This window comes from Lonchura striata, chromosome 10 (assembly GCF_046129695.1).
Source record: "Lonchura striata isolate bLonStr1 chromosome 10, bLonStr1.mat, whole genome shotgun sequence".
NCBI lineage: Eukaryota > Metazoa > Chordata > Aves > Passeriformes > Estrildidae > Lonchura > Lonchura striata.
In genome coordinates, this window is record NC_134612.1 from 25415541 (window position 1) to 25425852 (window position 10312).

Here is a 10312-nt window from a genome sequence, read left to right on the forward strand (position 1 = left end):
CTTCCCAGGGAGATGTGTTTGGATGGCAGCATTTAAAAGCTGAGAGACCCAGAGGATGGGACCCGTCCTGTTGGCCATTCCTTGGTAAGATCCCTGTGGTTTGAAGTCACATTGAGGTTTCTGAGCTTAGGAACTGAACATGGGTCCAGTGGGGTGAAATGGGGATGAAATGTCATTTTAAGGGAAGGTGTGGAACAGCAGAATAATTTGGATAGCAGCACTCCCTCCTGCTTTGCCTGGGAGACAACATCCAATAATTTAGAATCCAGGAGAAGTGTGCTGTCTAAGGAATGAAGACAAGGCTCCTCCAGTGTCAGATAACTGGTGTTGATGGCTCTGATAACTGGTGTCAAAATGGCCCTGTGCCATCTCACTTCCAACAAGTAACTGAACCAAGGGAAAGACTTTCCTGTGTCAAACAAGTTCTAGGTGCTGCAAAGGAGACAGCACCACTTTGAAGTGCTGTGTGCACATTAAACAGGGTTTTTTCCCCCAACTAAACGGGCCATGCTGAGTTTTGTGCTGCTACAATCAGGCTTCCTCCATTTTAATTAGCTCAGGTAACCTGCTTGGATTCTGGACATCCATCTCCTCAGGTGCCACAGCCTGGATTAACCAAGTGGCTGTAATTTGGGATGTAAATTCTGGAGGGTGGAGGCCCTCAGCAAACACCCCACTGCAGGGACCATTTGCAAATGGAAATTCATGGACTGCAGCGAGCCCAGACACATTCTGAAGGCAGGGGATTTTAGTAAACTGGGCATTCCTCGTGCTTCAGTTTCTCCAGTATTCCGTTCCACAGCCATGCTCTGTGGCAAGCACATTTCTCTCCCTCTCAGGACTTTTCATAGAGGTGCACAGAGAGAAACGAAAGAGAAAACAATTTCTATTTCTGCTCCTTGTTTTTCCCATGTGGAATGTGTTTGAAGAATTGTTTCCCTGGGGTGAGTGCTTGGTTGGATTCTGGTGAGGATTGTTTGAGCCTGGTGGCCAATCCAACCTGGGGCTGGGTTCAGAGAGGGTCACAAGTTGTGAGTTAGAGTCAGGGAAAGTAGTTTGTAGTTTTAGTATCCTCCTTTTATATAGTATATTGATGTATTTTAGCATAGTTATAATAAAGAAATCACTCAGCCTTCTGAATTGAGTCAGACATTGTCATTTCTTCCCGTTGGGTTCGCCTGCATTTACAGTAGTGCTCGGTGTTCCCATGCTGCTCCTGCTCATCCCTGTTATGATCAAAACAGCCTTGCTGGTTCCTGTGTCAACACTGGGACACTGCTGGCTTGAGCTAAGTACTGACTAATATGTTAATTAGCTAATTGCTCCTAGGGATCACCTACACTCCCCACCCACACTGCCGTTCTAGGACTGGGATGCAAAACAGAGGGACCAGTGGAATCACGGGAGGGGGTTTTGGGGATGAAAACACCCCTAAATGGAGAAGATGGGCACAGAGGAGGGGGCTGGATGGGGAAAAGGGAACCACATCCCTGCTCTGTGTCTGACCTGTCACCAGAGCCTGCAGAGGACTGGACTGGGCTGTGGGATGCAGGAACAAAGGAGCAGCTCTTCCTGGTGTGTGGGACTCAGATTCAGTCAAAGGAAGAAACTGAGAGTTTCTAGCCAGGCAGAGGCCTGAGAAAGAGCTGGAAAATAATGTAAATAATTCTTTATCTCTCTTGTTTTCACATTGTTTATAGTTAAGTTCCATCACTGTGCATCAAGCACTTTGCACCAATGTGTTGGTTGTTTTCCCTTCAGGACCAATGGAGTTGGTCCTCACGAAGAAGTCTGTATAAAAGAGCGGGGTATTTGGAATAAATCAGAGTTTTATTCTCAGCAGCCTTCTGATCCAGGTCTTCTCATTGGTGTTACCAGGAGGGGAGGAGAGGGGACAGCAGCTGCTGAATTTCGGCAACAGATCCTGGCTCGTCCCCTCACCCTTTGGCTCCCCGTGTGCCAGGAGGAAAGGAGAGAGGACGGTCTGCTGGTCAGGGTGTCACATACAGACTGCACACCTCTTCACTAATAAAGGCATAAACCCTGTTCACCTCAGTCCCCAGGAGTTTGTGGCACTTGGGCTGCCACGCCACCCCTCAGCCCTGTCACCTTGGGGTCCCCTCCCTGTCTGTCCCCAGCAGAGCTTTGTCCCTGTCCTGTCCTTCCCAGGAGTGCCAAGGGCAGTGCAGCTCCCGTCTCTCCTGATCAGATTTCCCCAGGGTTTTTGGCTTTGCTCCCAGCCGCTCCTCGGAGTGACCTACAGACATTTATTTACAGACATTTACATTTACAGACGTTTACAGACATTTACAGCCCCGTTTCACTGTTTTCTGCCACGTCCTTCCTCAAAGCTCTCCTCTCCCACCATGCATGCAAACCTCCTGACAATGCTTTATGAGCCGCGGCTTTTGATGAATATTTTTATTATTTCCTTGTTCTCCTCATATTTATTCAACTGCCTCACAAGGTGCTTCCATTGGTGCAAAGATCATCGTTTTGTTCTGGGTTTTTACTTTTGTTTTAACCTCTTGTTGACTTGTTTTTACTTTGTTTTATCCTTTCTATTTGCCTGGCCAATGAGAAGTTTCCAGGCCTTGTATTACCCTGATTCTGGCAAAATACCTGCAAAAATAAGTAATTTTGTGAGTTTGATAAACCACCTGGCTCTGAAACCTGAGCCATGCATATTGTTTGGTTTCAGCAATTATAGCTGGGAACAGCAGCAAGGATTTTATCGATCCAGACAAAGGCCAATCTCCTCTGAAATTCTGCTTGGCTGTTAAAGGGTAACTGTGCCTTAATCAATAGTTTTCAGGTATTTTATCTAAAGCACACACGTTTATCACTGAGGAATGTGAGTCCCTCAGCTTTCCCTGAGGAACTCAGAGAAGTTTTATTTCTTACAGGGCCATCCCAGATGGCTGTGGAAATCCCTCTGCCATTTGGATGTAACACAAAACATAAAAGCGTTCTGCAAACAGCTTCATTAATAATGATAAATTCATGTCTGGCTCCTCACAAGGTGGCTCAGGGCTGGATGCCTTTCCCAGCAATAGGGAATAATTTCGGATTGAATTCACGTGGATTTTCCTTTATTGAGAATTAACAATAAAGGGAATAATTTTGGATTGAATTCTCGTGGATTTTCCTTTATTGAGAATTAACAATAAGGGGAATAATTTCGGATTGAATTCACGTGGAATTTCCTTTGTTGAAGATTAATTAATAAAGGTTTAATGTACCTAAAATGTCTGTAGGTGGTCACGCAGTTCTTAGGTGCCCATCAGTATTGAAACAGCTTGAATTCTCTGAAAAGGTGAAAAAAAAAAGAATTACAGAAGAAGAATTTAAGGAGTTAATCTGGAGGGATGGTGGGGGAAGATAAACGACTGCAATACCAGGAAAAAGGGGAAGCGAAAGGAAAAGTGAGAAAATTCTTAGGCCAGAGTACTGAATGTTGTGAATACACAAAGCAATAGAAAGCAAAAAATAAAATAAAATAAAATAAAATAAAATAAAATAAAATAAAATAAAAATTCCTTCCCAGCCATTAATTTTGCACTCTGATGCAAAAGCTGCGGCTGCTCCTCTTTCAAAATCAACATTTCATGTGTGCAATCCCTCCTGGAGCTCACAGGGGGAACTTCCCTGTGCTCTCCCTGAACGGTCAAAGCTGAAGGCAGCAGTTTCACAGATAAAATAATATCAGGCCATAAAGATTATGTAACTTTGCAACTTTGGAGAAAATATTCTGCACAGAACTGTCTTCTCATAGCAACTCTAAACAGTCTTAATCCTGAGTGTGAATAGTTAAAAATAATTAACATATTGAAGTCAAACCTTGTGGAAATGAATTATAGTTTCAAATAACTCTTCAATTTAACCTACACATTAAAATTTAAAATTTCTTAGCTGTCACCTACACTGAGCCCTTTCTTTTTGACGCTTAAGGTTTTCCACTGAGTCATTTGGATCATTGATTATTTAAAATACCATTTATTGCCCACGCTAACGGGTGAATTTTTACAGGCTGGGCTTCCTCGTGTGCTGCTGAAAAGCCCCCGTCAAGCACTGAGGAAAAACCGAGAAAAACACCAGAAAATTGAGTAATATTATTAAAAAATATTTGTATAAAATGTGTTTCCTCGCTGAGACATCTTGTGGTGTGTGAGGCTTCCTGCAGCTCGTCAAAACGAAACTATCGGGTTGCAAATTCAAACGGAGCGCGAGAACTCTCTGAGACTTAAACCAAGCAGCCAAAAATCGCTTTTTTTAAACAAAACCTGCCTCAGTGCAGCCCCGATGGGCTTATTTTCAGAGATGCTTTTCAGTTTGGTAAATACAAATATATTAAATATATTAAATACATATATATATAATATAAATATATAAAAATATAAAAATATATAAATATATATATGTGTGTATATATGTATATACAAATATATAATTTCTGCTCTGTAGGTAAAGCCCACATTTTTTTCATCAGGCATTAAGATGAAGTTTCACTTTGTGGCACTGAAAATTCCTAACAATGAGTGATGTCCAAACTGCCCAAACAAGCACGTTCCTAAATGGGAATTCCCATTTTTTCCAAAGTCGGTGGTGATTTGGAAGAGCCCTGGTTACCAGTTCATAACCGAAGTGAGATTTGAATATAAAGAGGAATAATGAGCATTAAAAGAAAGGGTTGAACTGGGTGATCTGACAGAGGCACAGATCCCTGAAGCTGCTGAAATGCTCCGTAATTCAGGAAAAATGATGTGCCCATTATTCCCCCTCCAAAGAAAAGCTGAACAGAAATATTACCATTTATCAGCCAGCAGAAAATCAAGGAAATCTCAGTCCTGAGCCTTGGAGAATGGGCCTCGTTAGTGCTGCTGCTCAGAGCTCTCATTTTCTCCATTACAGCAGAACAAAGAGAGATGCAAACTTGGATTATTTTCATTTCTCTGCTCAATACCAAGCCCGAGTCTTTCAAAATTCCTTATTCAGCCCATGATTCGAGTTTCCTTTCAAACCGAGCCTGAGACACAGCACTGACAGCAGCAATCTGCATCTGGACATTTACATTTTTGTTGTGTCTTGGGTTTGCTCCCTAGAAGTGTTAAAAGCCAGAAATAAGAGTTTAAACCTCAGCTGCTCCCCAAAAAGTCTCCGTTTTCATGATCCTGTCAGTGTTTCTGTGTCCAGCATGAACCACATCACCTAACACGTCACACTGAATTATCTGAGCATTTGTGCAGATTGATTTTTCAAATCCAGTGATCAGCCTTCCTTTTGGAAACCTGAGGAATTAAAGATGGAAAAGCAGCTTCCCTTCCTGCAGTCAAGTGGAACAGGATCCAGAATACTGGAGCTCCCAGACCTGCCAGCAGATCAGAAGTTTTCCTTTCCTTTTAGAAATATGCTTGAACTCACCCCAAACCAGCAGAGATAGAAGCATTTTTTTTTGTCACTGTCCCACCATCAGCAGTGCTACAAGGATTTGTTTTAACATGGAAAAAACACATCCCGGGATCTTCCAGGGCACACTGACATGACTCATTTCACTAACCACTTCTTCACTTTTTTTTTCATCCTCAAACGATTTTTTTCCTTTCCTTTAATAGGAAAATTATACTGTTTTTTTTTTTTTTTTTAAGGAAAATTTCCTTTAGTAGGGAAATTGTGCTGGAAAGGCAAAGCAGCTGGACACCAGCAGGGAAGTGCAGCTCCACAATCTGCTGATTGAGGATTGACTCCTCTTCTTCTTGAACTATTTGCAGCTGATGGATTTTTGGGATCTACTCCAGCTCTGGTACCAAGGAATATTTTTGCCAATGGTCACATCGTGACCTACAAATTTGTCTGCAAAAGCTCTGTTTTAGCACATTAAAAGCTGAAGGTTTAAGGGCTGAATTGTAGCAAGGGCAATGATGCAAATTAAAGGCAATCCCCCCGTGGAATGTTTTTAACTTTAACTCGTGGGGAAATGCTCATTGGGGGTGTTTGACGTTCAGAGGCCTCGTGGGATGAGATCCCCGAGGCAGCTCTGAGGGACACAGCAGAGCCCAGGGCTGGTGGGAATGAGGGAGAGATCCCAAAAAATCAGTGCCACAGCCAGCCCTTGGCTGCCCTAAGGTGTGAGAGGGGCCGGAGCAGCTCCAGGATCCCAGTGGCCCACCCAGAGAAAGGGTTAGAAATGGAAAAGCAGCGAACCCTGGCACACTGGCAACACCTAAAGCTGATTTTCCTTCTCAAGCCTGTGCAGTCCATCATGGTAAGAAGCTGGTTTTAAAAAGTGAGTTTATAAGTGCCACCCTGACTGAAGAATCTTTTCTTGAATTGCAAATACTTCTTTTTGTCTAAATAGAAAGAAAAGCAGAACACAGTGTAACCAGCGGTTCTAAATGAACAAACCCAAGGGAAACAAGCACAGGAACTCTGCAGCTTTTGAATGAAAATGTTCCTCCACAAGGGAGCAAACACTGCTGCACTTTGCTGCTTTTATTATATATAGAGATTAGTAAAAATATGTAAAAATATGTAAAATATATTACATTTTTAAACTTATATTAGTATTTACTAATATTCATTAGTTAAAAATATGTTAAAAATATAAAATTTATTTACTAACACCCCGTTTCTTTTCTGTGTAACTCCATATAATAATATCCAAAACAAGCTTTGCTCTTGCTAAGTTATGAAGGAAGACAGCAGAGCTGTCCAGGTGTCTGTGGGTCAAATCTTTGATTATTCCTCTCATCCAAAGCACGTCAGCCAACTCCCATCAAAAACCTCCTTCCAACCTGTCTCTTGCAAAAGTCAGCACAGCAGCTGAAAGATTATTATAAAATATCCTCCCAGCAGCGGGCTGCTTCTTTGTTAATAGCAGCTATTCCATTTGGCTAAACCCCAGGATTAATGGGTGTTTTTCTGTGTGCAACACAAATCTTTGCAGCTTTACATGACATTTTGTTTCTTACAGGAGGGAGATAGGGCTATGAAAAGCCATTTGCAGGAGCTCCTTTCACCTAAGTGTACAGTTAATAAATAAATTTTATCTATTTTATATATGTTTTTACTAATATATTAGGAACAGCATTCAGATCAATTCACATTATTCCTCAAAAGAGGTGTTTAAGATAAGCTGAGAATTAAACATTTTCTAATTGCATAATGAGGTTCAAAATTCACAAACTGTGAATTGTAAAGAAAATGTGAACCCTTTGTAAAACAAATCTATCTGTTGCTTGAAGGATAGGAAGGTGAGCAGATCCTAATTCCCACCTTGATATTTGCATTATTATTTTCCAAGCTAAAAAATATGCAAAAAATATTAAAGAAGCAGAGCTTTGTTCTGTAGCATCACATGAAGTTCTGAACAGCACCATACCATGAGAATTTGTGTTTTATGCATAATTTATTATGTTGTAGGCAGCTACAGTAAAAAAAAAACTGTAAAAAAAAAACCTGATTTAGTAAAAAAAACTGATTTAGAATCAAAATATCCAATTGTTTGGGGTTTTTTTAAAAGACAGCCCAGTGACACTGGATCAAGGGTTTGAAATTGGTCTTCTGAGTGTTTTTGTACTGTGATCCTGAGGTAAAATCAAACAGAAATTATTCCTCTGAAAGCCAAGCAGTTTAATTAGATTACAGTTACACAAAATGCACTTGATTAATCTCTGATGTCTACAATGAAATCACAATATAAATTATTCCTTGGATGATATCAGATCAAAAGACCACCAGAGGATTGTCTTCCTTCATAACTTAGCAAGAGCAAAGTTTGTTTTGGCTATCATTATATGGAGTTACACAGAAAGGAAATGGGGTGTTAGTAAATAAATTTTATATTTTTACATATTTTAACTAATAAATATTAGTAAATACTAATATAAGTTTAAAAATGTAATATATTTTACATATTTTTACTAATCTATATATATAATAAAAGCAGCAAAGTACAGCAAGATGATTTTTGGGCTGGATTTGGAGGAAGATTCTCCAGGACTAGAATTTAATAGGAAAATTGTATGCTTTTTTAAAGGAAAATTTAAGCCAGGATGTGCTGCCTTTCCCATTCCATCCTTCCCACACCAGGGGTGGGATGGGCACGTCTGGGGTAACAAAAACATGGAAAAGGTGGTGATGGAAAGGGCACCGATGGAATAAAAGGGTTTTGTTCATAAAATTCCAGGCTGTGTCTTACACAGGGGGGATTTTTTTACCATCATATTCGGACAAGTTCTGAGCACTGGGCAGGAATGGAACACATAGTTCACACCAGAGTCCAGTTTCATTATTCATCATAGAATTTCTGCCTAATATCTAATCTAAACCTATGCCCTCTCAGTTCAAAGCCATTCCCTGTGTCCTGTCCCCCATCCCTTCTCCAAAGTCCTTCTCCAGCTCTCCTGGATCCTCTTTAAGCTCTGGAAGGGGCTCTAAATTCTCCCTAGAGCCTTCTCGTCTCTGGGCTGAACAATCCGAGCTCTCTCTTCTTTCTGTAAATGAAACAGAGCACTAAATAAAGATACTATTTTTTAAAATTTTATCTCTATGTATTCTTTTACAACATTACCACGTGGCAAATCCGCATTACATTTTAAAAAGTAAATAGCTGTATCAAGAAAATGTCATTTTTGTCCATCCAGACTGGGATGTGAAAGGGTTGCTGTCCTACACCACTCTTGGAGAAAATGTTTTATATCCTCTGAGACAAGCCATGCCTCCATGGAATAGCACCAGCATTAATTAGCCCCGACTAATTTACCCTCCTCATATTGCTGTGACATCGCTGCCACATTTGTGCAACAGACGGGGCTGCGGTGACTCAGCCTCTGTGACTTTTGGGGTTTTTTTGGAGAAATATCTAGATCCAAGCCTCGTCCTCTGGGAAATGTCCAGGGATAAAACACACATAGTCTGAAAAACCATTGTTTTCCTCAGGAGCTAAATCAAATTATCTTTCCTGATACTCCTCAGTCTCCGAGGGACTCGGTGACTTCATTTTCACACTTGGGAAAAACATCCCCTGTCATAACTTTGATTTTTCTCAACAAGTGTCATGGAAAATTATAATGAGCTCTGTCAACATGGAAGACTTTACAGGGCTCATTTTCAATCATTAAAAATAAGTAGAGACTATATGCAGGGTCAGGGCAGTACATATATATATATATACATACATATATTATATATATATATATATATATATATACACACACACATACTCCACAGAATTCTTCTAGTTATGGTACACAGGCATTATTTTCCAGGTAGAATTTCAGAAGTAGGAACAAAATTACCATCCCCTCTGCTCCGCAAGTGTTTCTCTCTATTGTTTTTAATACTGTTTCTCTTTTTTCTTTTTTTTTTTTTTTTTTTTTTTTTTGCTAAAATTCTGGAAGACTGGGAGGAAGGGGGATTACTCTAGGCAAACGAAAGTGTAAAGAGAGTGAAGATTGAGGTGTAATTTTTGTCTTCATGATGCAAATAAATGCAAAGTGTAATGAGGGGAAGGATTAAACTTGATTTTTTGACTCCATGATGGGGGCAGACACAAATTTTAGCGAGGGGAAGGATTAAACTCGATTTTTGACTCCATGATGGGGGCAAATGCAAACTTTAGCGAGGGGAAGGATTAAACTTGATTTCTTGACTCCATGATGGGGGCAGACGCAAATTTTAGCGAGGGGAAGGATTAAACTCGAATTTTGACTCCATGATGGGGGCAGACGCAAATTTTAGCGAGGGGAAGGATTAAACTCGATTTTTGATTCCATGATGGGGGCAGACGCAAATTTTAGTGAGGGGAAGGATTAAACTCGATTTTTGACTCCATGATGGGGGCAAATGCAAACTTTAGCGAGGGGAAGGATTAAACTATTAACTTTGGGCTCTGTGAGGGGAGTGAATGTAAAGTGTGGCGAGGAGAGCGCCAATTCTCGGCTCCATGAGGGGAGTGAACGCCAAGCCTAGCGAGCGGAATGTTTAAACAGCCGGCTCCACGAGGGGAGCGAAATGCAAGCGCCGTTGGGAAAAGGATTAAAAGATAAATTTTGGTCCGCTCCCGGCAGCAGCGCAGGCGCGGGGCGCGCCCGTCCCGCCCCAGCCCTGCCCTCAGCCCTCAGCGCCCAAGATGGCGGCGGCGCTGAGGCGGCTCCTCCTTCCTCCCCCTGCCCGCGCTGCGTCACCGCTCCCGCCCTCTCCCCGCCCGCCGCCATTGGCCGCGGGGCGCGCGCGGCGCAGCCAATGGGCGGCGGCGCCCAGAGCGAGGCTCCCCCTTCTCCCCCCCCGCTCGCCCCGTCCCTTCCCCCGCTCG